Source organism: Struthio camelus, chromosome 22 (genome assembly GCF_040807025.1).
Source record: "Struthio camelus isolate bStrCam1 chromosome 22, bStrCam1.hap1, whole genome shotgun sequence".
Classification (NCBI taxonomy): Eukaryota; Metazoa; Chordata; class Aves; order Struthioniformes; family Struthionidae; genus Struthio; species Struthio camelus.
This window is the reverse complement of record NC_090963.1, coordinates 9,814,394-9,830,553: the sequence shown is the minus strand read 5'-3', so window position 1 is coordinate 9,830,553 and position 16,160 is coordinate 9,814,394.

The window sequence follows — 16,160 nt, the reverse complement described above, 5'->3', positions numbered from 1 at the left end:
AGAGGTGGCCCTTCACAGGGGACACTTGTGTGATTAGCGAACGAGCAGCGCCCGCCCCCGCCGCCAACCCACCCCCCAGCCAGCCCCTGGGGACACATTGCTGCCGGGAGCTGCAGCAGAGACCAGCCAAGGGTGATGTCGGGGCCCTTTGTGACTCCTGCCACCCCCCCCCCATTGTGACCCCCATGGTCTCCACGGTGTCACCTGGTGCCCCACGGTGTCACCTCAGTGCGTGGGGAGGAGACGGCTGGGATCTCCCCAGGGAGCTCCCTCAGCCACCCCCCGGCATGGCCCCACGGCCCCGTGAAGGACCTCGCCTTCCCCACTGTGTCTTTGTGTCTCGCCTGGGCCCCGGCCCCAGCATGGTGCAGAGACCCCCTCGCTGCCCCACGGCGGTATGGGCTGGGGATGAGGACCGTCCCCCCAGCCGCCCCATGGAGGCCTGGGTCAAGAAGGAGGACGGACCCCGCAGCTGCTCCACGGAGGCCTCGCAGGAGGCCTCGCAGACAGATGCGGTCCTCGTGGCCCTCGAGGGCATGAAAAGCACGAGTGCCTATGACACCGCAGCGGCAACCCGTATGCTCGAGGATATGATGGGATACTGCGCCGCCAAGCCAGAGCACGTAAGCCTCAAACCCAGGGCTCTCAAGCAGAGTGTGAATCTGGCAGCGGTTTCCCTGTGGCAGCAAGCTGCTGCCAACCCGTGTCCCTTGCAGGTGCAGCTGGCTGTGGTGCATATCTATGAGAACCTGCCGTGCATCCGTGAGGCCGCAGCCCAGGACATCCTCAAGCCCTTCCTTCTCCACCTGGCATGCCGCTACCCGAGTGAAGTGGTCACTGGCCTGCTGAGCTGCTCCCCAGCCTGTGACAGGTACGCCTGCCACGTTGCCAGCCTGAGTGCAGCAGCCCCAGGGCTGGAGCTGGGCTCCCTCCAGGCCTCGTAGAGCCACCGGGTCGGCCAGCCCCGGAACGGGTGAGCGGGATCATGGGATGCTGAGCCAAGCCTTTCTGGCTCGGGTTCACAGTGTTGCCGTGGCCATGTGGGTGCTGATGGTCTCCCAGTCGCTGGCAGCTGAGAGGGTGCTGCAGGAGCTGCTCTGCATGCTGCAGCACCGGCCCCTCTGCAAGCCAGGCACCACCGCGCAGGACCTCACCTGCATCCTCCCGCTGACTGTGAGTTGCCCCAGAGGGAGGCCTCGTCGTGCATGTAGCTGTGGTACTAGCAAGGGCTGTCATTGACTTTTTTTTGCAGGTGACCCGGGCACTGAACATCATCCTCCTGCAGCACGCTTGCAAACAGGAGGTGAAGGCGCTCTTCCCCCGCCTCTTCCTGGCCCTCCTCTTCCAGCTGTCCTTTGCCCTCATCGAGGCGCAAGAGGACATCCCTGCCTTCAACCACGAGGGCAAACTCATGCCTCCCAGGCCTGTCAGGTACCCAGTCCCCCAGGCCCGTCCCCTGCTGCCCATGCCAGAGTACGGAGTGATAAACCAGTGCTCTTTTCCCCGGGCAGGGTGGCCGTGCAAGCCATGCAGGCCCTGCTGTGCTGCACTGGCTACGGGGAGCAGGTCACTGCCATGGAAGGGCAGGGCGGCTGGGAGATGATCAGTCGGCCCGGGACCCACCTGACAGGGGTTGCCTTGCTGGCCAGGTGAGCCCCCTGCCCTCCCTGGCCCCTCATCCCACTCTGGCGGCCCCACGGGCTCCTGGTGCAGTTTGCCCATCTGTCTTGGCTGCCATGCTGCCTCTCCTGTCCATTGCCAGGCAGATGCAGGGGAACCCTCTGGAGGAGCGTGCCAAGATCTTCCTGAACCTCAGCCTGGCCCTGAGGGACAAGGACAAGTGCCTGGAGATCCCCTCTATGGCCTTCCTCATCGAGGTAGGATGTGGGGATAGGGACGGGGGGTGGGGTGGGGGTCATGGCTGAGGGGATTCAGATGGGGCTGGAGAAGAGGGGCTGTGGCCCAGGCTGGGGACGTGGGGCCGGGGCTAGGGCCGGGGGGTGAGGATGAGGATGAGGACAAGGGGTAGGGCGTGGGGCTGGGGATGCAGCGCTGCTGCTGGGGCTGGGGCTGGGGCTGGGCCAAGTGGGAGGTGGCAGCAGGGATGCCATATCACGCACTGGGGTCCTAGTCCTGGGGGTGGCCATGAGTCCCTGTGCCACCCCGGCCCTTTGCCGTTGCAGCTGCTGCGGTGTCCCGATCTGTGTGTGCTGGCCGATGAGGTGGCGCTGAGCCTCTGCCAGGTGCGGCTGGGCAATGAGCGCCAGGTCATGCGCTGGTTGGCACTCCGTGGCCTCCTCACCCTCTCTGGAAGACCCTCCACAGTGAGTGAGCTCTCGCCGCCGGTGCCTGTGTCCCGAGCACTTCTGCCACCAGTGGAATGAGGAAAATGCTGCATGTCTCCCTGCAGGCAAGGAAGATGCTGAAGGTGATCCCAGATGTGGTGGAGCGGCTGCAGGATGCCGATGGGGAGATGGACGCCAAGGCCCTGGCCGTGCTGCGCAACGTGCTGCACCACGCCGAGCCGCGGCAAATCAGCCCCCTGGCTGTGCAGCTGGCCCACGACCTCCTGCCCCTCTTTCCCAACGTGAGGATGGTGGTGGGGAGCTGGTAGGAGGCCCTTTGTGGTTCTCCCCCCGCCCACCGCGGCTGAGGTTGCTGTGCTTGCCCCCGCAGGAGGTCAGCACGGTGCGGGAACTGGCCATGCGGCTCTTTGGGGAGCTGCTGGGCCGGACAGTAGGCAGCGAGAGGCAGCAGATGAAGCAGCTGGCACGCCAGGGGCTGCTGCCCCTCTTCTTCCATCTGAGTGACCCACACCTCGGTGTGGCACAGGTACAGGGCACCGTGGCGGGCCATGAGGCCACCGTGGTAGGCACCCCAGGCAGTGGCCATGGGGTGGCTCCGGCCTGGCCACGGTGCCATCGCCCATCTCCCCACTCCTCCCCAGGCTGCCCAGACAGCCCTCATGGAGGCCGCAAAGCTCCTCAGCTGGAAGCAGCTCCGGAAGCTGGCCAAGACGGTGCAGACCTGGCACATCGGCGAATGCCTGGTGAGGAGGCCCAAGCAGTGGCAGGCCTGACCTGGTGGTGCTGGCCCCCGTCCCAACGGTGCCAGCACCTCTCCTGGTGGAGCCAGCCCCCGTGCCAGCATCTTTCCTGGTGGAGCCAGCCTCTCTCCCAGCTGTACCCGCTGGGAATGTCCTGGAGGTGCCAGCACCTCTCCTGGCAGTGCTGCTGGTGCCAGCCACTGTCCCTTCTGTGCCAACACCTTTTCCAGCAGTGACAGCACGTGTCCCAGCTGTGTTAGCCCCTGTCCCGGTTGTGCCCGCGCCTGTCCTGGGAGGGGGGATGGGCCCAAAGTTGCCAACGCCTGTCCTAGAGAGGGGGGCGGGTGTCCCAGGGAGGGGGACAGGCCTGGCAGTGCCAACACCTGTACTGGGGGGTCTCTGCAGCTGCGGAAGGCTGGGCCCGTAGCCAGCGAGTATGTCAGCTGCAGCTGCCGGTACCTGGAGGACCCCCGGGCCACTCTGCGCGAGCAGGCTGTGCGCTTCATCGGTGAGACCCCTCCGGACACCCACAACCCTCTCCCCAGCCCCAAGGTCCTTCTCCTCAGGCCCCATGTCCCTCTCCCAAGTGCCCATGTCCCTCTCCCCAGCCCCTGGCTCCCCCTCCCCAACCCCCCAGGACCCACTCCTTAATGCTTGGATCCTTCTCCCCAACATGTGGGATCCTCTTCCCACTCTCTAGATCCGTCTCCCCACTGCCCCTGCGTCCCTCTCCCAAGCGCTAGGTTCCTGTCCCAGTGCCCAGGTCCGTCTCCCCACTGCCCACGTCTCTCTCCCCAGCCCCAAATCCCTCTCCCCTGGCTGGGTCTCACCTTGTGATGGGCTGTGTGTGCCTAGGGCTTGCTGCTCAGCTCCTGGACTGGCGCGAAGAGGAGCTGGAGGAGATGTGCAGCCGTGCGTAGGGCACGCGGGGTCGGCCGGGGCTGGCGGGAGGAGGCCGGGGCTGGAGACGGAGGGAATGTCCGGCGTATTTGAGGGCCGGTGTTTTTGACTATGCAGAGGGCACCCATGGCCTGCGCCAGGCCGGAGGGCTCTTGCATACCTTTCCTGAAGGGAATCTGGGGGGCATCTGGGGGATCACTGAGCACAGACAGATCCCCTTGTGCCCTGCTCTCTCTTGGCCCTCTCTTGAGGAGGGGCCTGGGGTCTCTGCTGATACAGGGCTTGATCGCTGCTCTCTTTCCTCCCATCTCAGTCCTTCAGCGCTTGGACAAGGACAGCAGCCCCACAGTCCGCTGCCTGGCAATATCCACAGTCTTCGTCCTCCGAGCGCCCAGGAAAGCACCGCCACCAGGCTTCCCCTTCCAAGCCCTGCGCGCCCGTCTGCGGAGAGCCTGGCAGCGGTGGCACCCAGGCCCAGGGGCCGGCGCGGACTGAGCATCCCATAATTCGGCGTCCCCCAATTGCCAGCCCGCCCCCTGTGCAGAGCACATTCAGCAGAGCAGGTGCCTCCGGGCCACGTCCCACTGGGCTTGCACAAGGATGAAGACACCACAGTCTGCCTGGGAAGTCCTGTTCCTGTGTTTGCCCATGCCCGTATTAAAAAGCTTTGTCTTGTGCTCACCTGGAAGGCTGGGGCAGATGGGGCTGGTGAGGGCTGCAGGGTGAGTGTGGGAGGAGGAGCACAGATGCCATGGAGAGCAGGCGGATACAGCTGGAGAGCAGGAGGGGACGGAGGGCATGGGAGTGTGCGTGCTTGTGGGGCCCTGCGGCAAACCCAAAGGCAAAGCAAGCAAGCTGCTGCACTCACCACCACCTCTGGGGCATCTGAAGGCATGTGAGTCGCCCTGCAGTCCCATCAGGGCACATCTGTGCCCCTTTCGGTACGCCCCAGGTCCCTCTGTGCACCTTTTGGCGCTCCTTAGTACCCCAAGAATGGCCGGTCTGAATCCCCACAGAGCCTCCTCAAGCCCTGCTCCCCCCCCTCCCCCATACAGTTGCCCCTGAGCCACAGGGCTCCCCAATCCTGCATGTGGCGCTGCGTCCCATGCCCAGCACCTCCAGCATCTCTCCAGACACCCACAATCCATACAGGGCTCTGGATGTCTCCAGCAGTGTTGCCTCCAGACCGGTGCCTCCTCTTCCTCCTCCTCTAGGACGTAGGGGTCCCCCACAGCTCTTCTGGGGCATGGGGTCCTTGGCGAGGTGCACGATGCTTCCTCTGGGTCCCCCCACAAGTTCCTCGGTGTCTCCTCCTCTGGGGTCCCCCATGGCTCCTCCTGTCATGCCCACAGCCAGGTGCAGCACCAACACCCACAAAGCATGCAGCACCCCCTGGCGATGGACCCTTCCAAAACCCCTCTCCCCTGCTGGGGGCATCTGCAGGGCCCGTCTGCAGTGCCAGAGACCAGTCTCCCTTCTCACAGCGGTAGCAGAAAGAGCTCTGTGTTCCCTCTATTTTTAATTCTCTACTTTTACACTGCTCATTGCTATTTGTTCTTATGAAAGCCTTTGGGGTTTTGAGCCAGATGTGGTGCTTCCCTTCCCAGGGGCCAGGGTGTCTCCCTGAGGCTGATCAGGGAGAGCAAAGCACCAAGACCCAGCAGTGGGGAAGGGGCACGTCTCAGGAGCAGCAGGCTCGGGGACAGGCTGGGCACCTGCAAGTGTCCGTGGTCCCTGGAGTGGGATACTGGTGACCAGCCCAGCTGGAGAGTATTCCTGCTGGCGGAGACATTTCCATCCTGGAAACCACACACACAGTTTCCAGCCAAAATGGGTCTCTCTGTAGGGTCCCGTAACGCCCCTCTGGGAAGGGAGGGCCAGCGTCCACAGCCTAGGAGTGGCCCTGCTTGCTGCTTTCCCGGGGGCTCTGCCTGGGCCACCCTGGTCCCAAGGCACAGAGACCACCGCAGAAGTGCAGTGACAGGTTTAGCCCTGGGCTGTAGTCGCACAGGCGGGAGCCAGAGGTGAGAGCAGGGCCCTGAACACCCCAGCCAGCCCCAGAGGGAGGGGCTCATTGCCTGGGGATCACCTCCCCAGAGTGGCTGGGAGGGAGCTCTGCTTCCTGCTGCCCCAGTGCATGGCACAGAGCAGCTTGCTCGGGTGCAGGGCCTGGGATTTCCCCTCCTCCACTTCCACAGGCTCTCCCCTTCCTGGGGGCTGCTCCTGGCTGCCATGGTACTCACAGAGCCCCGAGCACTCCTGGCACAGCCCAGAGCTGGCTCCTTCCCGGCAGGGGCTGTGAGGCAGCAGGGCCCTGGGCAGCGCGGGGACCCCCCCCCTCCTCCTGCCTCCCATCCACCCCCACCCCTCTGCCCTCCCGCTTCTGGGCTGCAGGGACACAAGAAGGAGCTGCCTCACCTGGGCCACCAGTTTGGGTCAGTGCAGGGGAATATCTGCGTGCAGGGTGCAGGGGATGAGAGCAGGCAATGATGAGAGAGGACGTTTCCTTGAGCAGTGCAGGAGGCAGAGGAGGGAGAGGGCAGTGGGCTGGAGAAGGGATCACAACACCATGCAGGCTCCAGCCCAAAGTCATGGTTCAGCCCTCAGCCTTGGCACAGGCCCAGCCCCAAGGATGTTCACAGGGGCACATGTCCACGGTGAGAAGATTTCATGTCTGTTCCTAAAGCGGGCGCCAATGGGAGCTGAGCCTGTTCCTAGGCCAGGTTTTTAACCAGCTGCACCCTGGTGCCCACAGGCAAGCAACCTCTCACACAGGACTTGAGCAGGGAAAAGGGTTCCACGGCTGTGCAGCATCTGGCACCCAAACTGCGTTCCCTCCTCCATCCGGGGGCTCTCCGCACCCTGCTGGCTCTTCCTGATGGGTTGCCCTTGCCACACACTGACAGGCAGTGGAACTGAGGCCAAACACACAGAAACACCCTCCTCTTTCGCCCTGGCTCATTTCCTTTCCCTCATTGAGCTGACACCTGAGCTACTCGGAGAGATGTCCTGGAATGGGGGAAAGAGTCACCAAATGCATCTATATCTGTGGCTGTTATGTATATCTATATTCCTATCTATCTAAAGCAATATGCAAAAGAGTCTGGGAGTCTGTGTCTAGACTTGCAGGTTCTGAGAGCAGAATTTTTCCTGGCTTTAGTTTTCCTTCCTTACACTGCAGTTGTTATGCTCCCCTTTTTTTTACTTTGCCTTTTTCTCTTTCCTTTCTCTGTCCCACTGGCCTCAGGGCTCAGTCCCAGCAGGGCTGCGTGAGCCAGGGCAGGGGGACCCGAGGGCGCAGAGGGGCTCTTGCTCTGGGGCACACACCTCCTTGCTGGAGCACCTGCTCTGCAGGCACCTGGTCCTGCACCAGCCTCTTCTGTCCTGAAGCTCTGCACCCACCGAGCTGTGGAAGAGGCTGACATTTACACCTCAGGGCCACAGCACAGTGTGGCCAAGGGCCAGCTCTTGCTCTTCCCCTCAGTGCTCCCAGGCTCTCCCCTTGGAGCTGCTCAGGGGCCCTGCACAAGCCTGGGCTCTGGGACTTGCATGGCTGCGGGGAGCGCAGGACTTGGGGCCGTGTCCAGCCCTTGGCTGCGCTGCAGGAGAGCTGGGCTGCACTGGTCCTGCTCAGGGTCTGCCCTGCTCTGCCTGGCCCTTCCTGGGGACGCAGCCCTGCTCTGCCTGGCTCTGGCCGCACGTGCGCTGCTCTCTGCCAGGGGACACCCGTGCTATCACAAGCACATCCCCAGGGTGGCAGGGCAGGGGTGGGGTGACCATGGGGGCTCTGGGAGGAGCTGGGGCTCAAACACCACCTCTGGCCCTGGGAGTTGGAGCCTCCCTGCTTGCAGCCCCTGCACCGAGACATCCCCCTTCCTGCCCAGTCCTGGCCCATCTCCCCCTGTGGGACATGCAGGGCTGGAGCCTGAGCCCAGTAGAAGAGGGGATTTCTCATGGGGACGGGGGTTGTGGTTAGAGTGCCCACGTGCATTACCCACCTCCGTGGAATCTCACTCTGGGAACGCTCTTCTCCCGTGGGCTTCTCACAGTAAGGGTGGAGAAGAGCAACACGGTCTCCCTGCTCTGCCCCGTCGACCCCTCTGCTCTGGGGTGAGCACCCACTCAGCCAGCCCTGGGGCTGCACCAGCCCCTGCCCTGCCCCACCCCACAGGGAGATGCAAGCCTTGGCTCAGCCCCCACCCAAGGTCATGCTCTCCCCAAGCACTCGCACAAGGACCCCTCTGCTCAGCTGCAGAAATGGCACTACGCACACACACCCGGACGTGGGCCAGAAACAGACAAAGAGGGACAAAATGAAGACGTGGCCCTGTTCCATCGCCAGGATGACGGCTCTGGGATCCCCAGGAGACATTTGCCAGGCCAAAGCCTGCCAGGCAGACTCAAAGCCAAATCTCTGGCCTTGGCTGTAGGAGACAGCATGCCTGCTCTGAAGCTCCATGCAGAGCCCACAGCAGGAGCAGAGGGGCAACACGCAAGTGCCTGAGTCCAGTGCCAGAAGGTGATGCATCACAGTGAGGTATTTGCTTCACAGACAGTCATGGACAGAGTGTTTGTTTTAAAACAAAAATCTAATTCACTGGGATCTTCTGCTTAGGGTAAGGCTCATGTGGGGAATCCAAACCTCTGGAACAGGATAGTTGGCTGCTGTCTGGCTGTTGATGGTAGCCTCCACCACAGGTGTCCTTGCAACAGCACCTTCAGCTGGGTTGGATGAGAGTCCCTGAATGGGGTTGTGCCAGGGAATCCTTCCTATCCAGCTGGCCCGTGGTCCTATGTGACTGCTCCAGAGGACACATAATCCATTTCGGTTGACAAGGGACCGTATCGCACAAATCTGAACGTCATCCTTGTAGCACCGTTACAGCTTCAATCCCAAAGAGCTTGCCACAGGGCAAAGGAAGCAACATCATCATCCCTGCACTGTCCTCCTCCCACCTTCCTGTGCTTCGCTTCTCTCTTCCACCTGAGCTCTCCTCTCTGCTGCTGGGAGTTTTCCAACACTCTTGATGACCTCACAACACCTCCCTGCTGCCCCACATGCTAACGGCCACTGCAGCTGATGTAAGGAATTGACCTCACAATCAACATCCCAGACAGGTCCCTCTAACCTGCCTCCCACACTCTGCCTAATGCACCCCAGCATGGCCACAAGGCCACAAGTGGCCACAAGGGCACACTGCTGGCTCATGTTTAACTTGTTGTCCACCAGCACTCCCAGGTCCTTCTCGGCAGAGCTACTTTCCAGCAGGTCAACCCCCAGCCTGTACTGGTGCGTGGGATTATTCCTGCCTAGGTGCAGGACCTTGCACTTGCCTTTGTTGAACTTCAGGAGGTTCCTCTCCACCCACCTCTCCAGCCTGTCCAGGTCCCTCTGAATGGCAGCACAGTCTTCTGGGGTGTTAGCCTCTCCCCCCAGTTTAGTATCAGCAGCAAACTTGCTGAGGGTGCACTCTGTCCCTTCCTCCAGGTCATTGATGAATATATTGAACAAGACTGGACCCAGGACTGACCCCTGGGGGACACCACTAGCCACAGGCCTCCAACTTGACTCTGCGCCATTCACCACAACCCTCGGAGCTCAGCCATCCAGCCAGTTCTCAAGCCACCTCACCGTCCACTCATCTAGCCCACACTTCCTGAGCTTACCTAGGAGGATGGGATGGGAGACAGTGTCAAAAGCCTTGCTCAAGTCCAGAAAGACAACATCCACTGCTCTGCCCTCATCTACCCAGCCAGTCATTCCGTCATAGAAGGCTATCAGATTGGTCAAGCATGATTTCCCTTTGGTGAATCCATGCTGACTACTCCTGATCACCTTCTTGTCCTCCGCATGCTTAGTGAGGACCTCCAGGAGGAGCTGTTCCATCACCTTGCCAGGGATGGAGGGGAGGCTGACAGGCCTGGAGTTTCCTGGCTCCTCCTTCTTGCCCTTGTGGAAGACTGGCGTGACACTGGCTTTCTTCCAGTCCTCAGCCACCTCTCCTGATCTCCAGGACCTTTCCAAGAGGATGGAGAGTGGCCTAGCGATAACATCCGCCAGCTCCCTCAGCACGCGTGGGTGCATCCCATCGGGGCCCATGGATTTATGGATGTCAAGTTTGGACAAAAGATCTCTGACCTCATCCTCCTCCACCAAGGGAGAGTCTTCCTTTCTCCAGCCTTCCTCTCTTGTCTCCAAGGTCTGGAATTCCTGAGGACTGGCCTTAGCAGTGAAGACTGAAACAAAGGCAGCATTCAATAACTCTGCCTTCTCTGTATCCTTCGTCACCAGGGCAGCCGCCCCATTCAGCAGCGGGCCCACGTTTTCCCTAGCCTTCCTTTTGCTGTTGATGTATTTGAAGAAGGCCTTCTTGTTGTCCTTGACATCCCTTGCCAGATTTAATTCCAAATGGGCCTTAGCCTTCCTTGTCGCATCCCTGCACACTCTGACAACGTCACTGTATTCCTCCCAAGCGGCCTGTCCCCTTTGCCACATTCTGTACACTTCCTTCTTGTGTTGGAGTTTGGCCAGGAGTTCCTTGCTCAGCCATGCAGGTCTCCTGCCCGCTTTGCTCGACTTCTTCCTCAGAGGGATGCACTGATCTTGAGCCTGGAGGAAGTGATGCTTGAATATTAACCAGCTTTCTTGGACCCCTCTTCCTTCTAGGGCCCTACCCCATGAGATTCCCCTAAGTAGGTCCCTCAAGAGGCCAAAGTTAGCTCTCCTGAAGTCCAGTGTTGCAATCCTACTCGTTGCCCTGCTCCCTCCTCGTAGGATCCTGAACTCCACCATCTCATGGTCACTGCAGCCAAGGCTGCCCCCAACCTTCACATCTCCAACTAGACCTTCTTTGTTTGTTAGTACAAGGAAGAGACAGGGTATATCCTTGTGAGTGCTGAAGGCCCCACTCACCCTGCCCAGACTCTTCCTCCACCCCAGCCGAGGTGGGTGAGTGCCCCATGGTGCCAGGGCCTGCCAGAGCTGGACAGAGGGACAGGGAGAGAGCGATAGGGAGAGAGAGCTGGGAGGAGGGATGGGGAAAGAAAGAGAAGGATGGAGACCCAGAGAAAAAGAGGGAGAGGGGGAGCTGAGGGAAGGATGCAGGACCGCACAGAGAATGGGGAGCAGAAGAGAAGAGAAGAGAAGAGGGATGTAGAGGTGGACAGAGGAATAGAGAGAGAGAAAAGAGTTGGACAGAGAGAGAGAAAAGAGGAAAGAGGGGCATGGAGAGGCAGACAGAGGCAGACAGATGGGGGAAGAGCAGTGTGGTAGCTGGAGGCAGGGACAGACGGAGAGGTGGGCAGGCATGGAGAGGTACGGGGCATGCAGAGGGGCAGAAGGGCAAAAGAGGAGGGAGGGATGGAGGGGAATTGCCAGTGCTAGGGAAAGGGGGGAACCCTCAATCGTGGTCTCCCTCTCAGGGCAGCAAGACCTGGAGGGAAGTAGGTGGCGGGGAGCCCTCCTGTCTGCTGCCAGTACCAGCCCCGGGGCAGGATTTGCATGTCTGGGGGCCCTGTGGAAGTTTTGGGGGTGTTTAGGCAGCAGTGTGGGCTATTGGGCGGATTTTGGCCCTCGGAAGCAAAGTCTGAAGGCATTTTGGAGCCTCTGTGGCAGGTTTCAGTGTGTCTTTCTGGGTCTTGGGGGGGGGCACTTGAGCAGTCTGGGGGTATTTGAGGCTTTTAGGAAGGTTTGGGAATGGTTTGGAGCTATTTGGGGTGTCAGTGGGAGCTTTAGGGCAGCAACGGGGGGCACCTGCTTGCCCTGGGTCAGGGTCACCTAGGCCTCCTCCCCCCGCCAGTTTGCCCCATGGCTGCCCCTGCCCCAGCTGCCCTCAGGTGCCCCAGCCCCCTGGCTGCCCCTGGGGACCTGGGGACCCCTCACCAACCTCCCCTTTTCAGAACCACACGGCAACCTGCGGCTCAGAGGTGGCCCTTCACAGGGGACACTTGTGTGATTAGCGAACGAGCAGCGCCCGCCCCCGCCGCCAACCCACCCCCCAGCCAGCCCCTGGGGACACATTGCTGCCGGGAGCTGCAGCAGAGACCAGCCAAGGGTGATGTCGGGGCCCTTTGTGACTCCTGCCACCCCCCCCCCATTGTGACCCCCATGGTCTCCACGGTGTCACCTGGTGCCCCACGGTGTCACCTCAGTGCGTGGGGAGGAGACGGCTGGGATCTCCCCAGGGAGCTCCCTCAGCCACCCCCCGGCGTGGCCCCACGGCCCCGTGAAGGACCTCGCCTTCCCCACTGTGTCTTTGTGTCTCGCCTGGGCCCCGGCCCCAGCATGGTGCAGAGACCCCCTCGCTGCCCCACGGCGGTATGGGCTGGGGATGAGGACCGTCCCCCCAGCCGCCCCATGGAGGCCTGGGTCAAGAAGGAGGACGGACCCCGCAGCTGCTCCACGGAGGCCTCGCAGGAGGCCTCGCAGACAGATGCGGTCCTCGTGGCCCTCGAGGGCATGAAAAGCATGAGTGCCTATGACACCGCAGCGGCAACCCGTATGCTCGAGGATATGATGGGATACTGCGCCGCCAAGCCAGAGCACGTAAGCCTCAAACCCAGGGCTCTCAAGCAGAGTGTGAATCTGGCAGCGGTTTCCCTGTGGCAGCAAGCTGCTGCCAACCCGTGTCCCTTGCAGGTGCAGCTGGCTGTGGTGCATATCTATGAGAACCTGCCGTGCATCCGTGAGGCCGCAGCCCAGGACATCCTCAAGCCCTTCCTTCTCCACCTGGCATGCCGCTACCCGAGTGAAGTGGTCACTGGCCTGCTGAGCTGCTCCCCAGCCTGTGACAGGTACGCCTGCCACGTTGCCAGCCTGAGTGCAGCAGCCCCAGGGCTGGAGCTGGGCTCCCTCCAGGCCTCGTAGAGCCACCGGGTCGGCCAGCCCCGGAACGGGTGAGCGGGATCGTGGGATGCTGAGCCAAGCCTTTCTGGCTCGGGTTCACAGTGTTGCCGTGGCCATGTGGGTGCTGATGGTCTCCCAGTCGCTGGCAGCTGAGAGGGTGCTGCAGGAGCTGCTCTGCATGCTGCAGCACCGGCCCCTCTGCAAGCCAGGCACCACCGCGCAGGACCTCACCTGCATCCTCCCGCTGACTGTGAGTTGCCCCAGAGGGAGGCCTCGTCGTGCATGTAGCTGTGGTACTAGCAAGGGCTGTCATTGACTTTTTTTTGCAGGTGACCCGGGCACTGAACATCATCCTCCTGCAGCACGCTTGCAAACAGGAGGTGAAGGCGCTCTTCCCCCGCCTCTTCCTGGCCCTCCTCTTCCAGCTGTCCTTTGCCCTCATCGAGGCGCAAGAGGACATCCCTGCCTTCAACCACGAGGGCAAACTCATGCCTCCCAGGCCTGTCAGGTACCCAGTCCCCCAGGCCCGTCCCCTGCTGCCCATGCCAGAGTACGGAGTGATAAACCAGTGCTCTTTTCCCCGGGCAGGGTGGCCGTGCAAGCCATGCAGGCCCTGCTGTGCTGCACTGGCTACGGGGAGCAGGTCACTGCCATGGAAGGGCAGGGCGGCTGGGAGATGATCAGTCGGCCCGGGACCCACCTGACAGGGGTTGCCTTGCTGGCCAGGTGAGCCCCCTGCCCTCCCTGGCCCCTCATCCCACTCTGGCGGCCCCACGGGCTCCTGGTGCAGTTTGCCCATCTGTCTTGGCTGCCATGCTGCCTCTCCTGTCCATTGCCAGGCAGATGCAGGGGAACCCTCTGGAGGAGCGTGCCAAGATCTTCCTGAACCTCAGCCTGGCCCTGAGGGACAAGGACAAGTGCCTGGAGATCCCCTCTATGGCCTTCCTCATCGAGGTAGGATGTGGGGATAGGGACGGGGGGTGGGGTGGGGGTCATGGCTGAGGGGATTCAGATGGGGCTGGAGAAGAGGGGCTGTGGCCCAGGCTGGGGACGTGGGGCCGGGGCTAGGGCTGGGGGGTGAGGATGAGGACAAGGGGTAGGGCGTGGGGCTGGGGATGCAGCGCTGCTGCTGGGGCTGGGGCTGGGGCTGGGCCAAGTGGGAGGTGGCAGCAGGGATGCCATATCACGCACTGGGGTCCTAGTCCTGGGGGTGGCCATGAGTCCCTGTGCCACCCCGGCCCTTTGCCGTTGCAGCTGCTGCGGTGTCCCGATCTGTGTGTGCTGGCCGATGAGGTGGCGCTGAGCCTCTGCCAGGTGCGGCTGGGCAATGAGCGCCAGGTCATGCGCTGGTTGGCACTCCGTGGCCTCCTCACCCTCTCTGGAAGACCCTCCACAGTGAGTGAGCTCTCGCCGCCGGTGCCTGTGTCCCGAGCACTTCTGCCACCAGTGGAATGAGGAAAATGCTGCATGTCTCCCTGCAGGCAAGGAAGATGCTGAAGGTGATCCCAGATGTGGTGGAGCGGCTGCAGGATGCCGATGGGGAGATGGACGCCAAGGCCCTGGCCGTGCTGCGCAACGTGCTGCACCACGCCGAGCCGCGGCAAATCAGCCCCCTGGCTGTGCAGCTGGCCCACGACCTCCTGCCCCTCTTTCCCAACGTGAGGATGGTGGTGGGGAGCTGGTAGGAGGCCCTTTGTGGTTCTCCCCCCGCCCACCGCGGCTGAGGTTGCTGTGCTTGCCCCCGCAGGAGGTCAGCACGGTGCGGGAACTGGCCATGCGGCTCTTTGGGGAGCTGCTGGGCCGGACAGTAGGCAGCGAGAGGCAGCAGATGAAGCAGCTGGCACGCCAGGGGCTGCTGCCCCTCTTCTTCCATCTGAGTGACCCACACCTCGGTGTGGCACAGGTACAGGGCACCGTGGCGGGCCATGAGGCCACCGTGGTAGGCACCCCAGGCAGTGGCCATGGGGTGGCTCCGGCCTGGCCACGGTGCCATCGCCCATCTCCCCACTCCTCCCCAGGCTGCCCAGACAGCCCTCATGGAGGCCGCAAAGCTCCTCAGCTGGAAGCAGCTCCGGAAGCTGGCCAAGACGGTGCAGACCTGGCACATCGGCGAATGCCTGGTGAGGAGGCCCAAGCAGTGGCAGGCCTGACCTGGTGGTGCTGGCCCCCGTCCCAACGGTGCCAGCACCTCTCCTGGTGGAGCCAGCCCCCGTGCCAGCATCTTTCCTGGTGGAGCCAGCCTCTCTCCCAGCTGTACCCGCTGGGAATGTCCTGGAGGTGCCAGCACCTCTCCTGGCAGTGCTGCTGGTGCCAGCCACTGTCCCTTCTGTGCCAACACCTTTTCCAGCAGTGACAGCACGTGTCCCAGCTGTGTTAGCCCCTGTCCCGGTTGTGCCCGCGCCTGTCCTGGGAGGGGGGATGGGCCCAAAGTTGCCAACGCCTGTCCTAGAGAGGGGGGCGGGTGTCCCAGGGAGGGGGACAGGCCTGGCAGTGCCAACACCTGTACTGGGGGGTCTCTGCAGCTGCGGAAGGCTGGGCCCGTAGCCAGCGAGTATGTCAGCTGCAGCTGCCGGTACCTGGAGGACCCCCGGGCCACTCTGCGCGAGCAGGCTGTGCGCTTCATCGGTGAGACCCCTCCGGACACCCACAACCCTCTCCCCAGCCCCAAGGTCCTTCTCCTCAGGCCCCATGTCCCTCTCCCAAGTGCCCATGTCCCTCCCCCCAGCCCCTGGCTCCCCCTCCCCAACCCCCCAGGACCCACTCCTTAATGCTTGGATCCTTCTCCCCAACATGTGGGACCCTCTTCCCACTCTCTAGATCCGTCTCCCCACTGCCCCTGAGTCCCTCTCCCAAGCGCTAGGTTCCTGTCCCAGTGCCCAGGTCCGTCTCCCCACTGCCCACGTCTCTCTCCCCAGCGCTAGGTTCCTCTCCCAGTGCCCAGGTCCGTCTCCCCACTGCCCACGTCTCTCTCCCCAGCCCCAAATCCCTCTCCCCTGGCTGGGTCTCACCTTGTGATGGGCTGTGTGTGCCTAGGGCTTGCTGCTCAGCTCCTGGACTGGCGCGAAGAGGAGCTGGAGGAGATGTGCAGCCGTGCGTAGGGCACGCGGGGTCGGCCGGGGCTGGCGGGAGGAGGCCGGGGCTGGAGACGGAGGGAATGTCCGGCGTATTTGAGGGCCGGTGTTTTTGACTATGCAGAGGGCACCCATGGCCTGCGCCAGGCCGGAGGGCTCTTGCATACCTTTCCTGAAGGGAATCTGGGGGGCATCTGGGGGATCACTGAGCACAGACAGATCCCCTTGTGCCCTGCTCTCTCTTGGCCCTCTCTTGAGGAGGGGCCTGGGGTCTCTGCTGATACAGGGCTTGATCGCT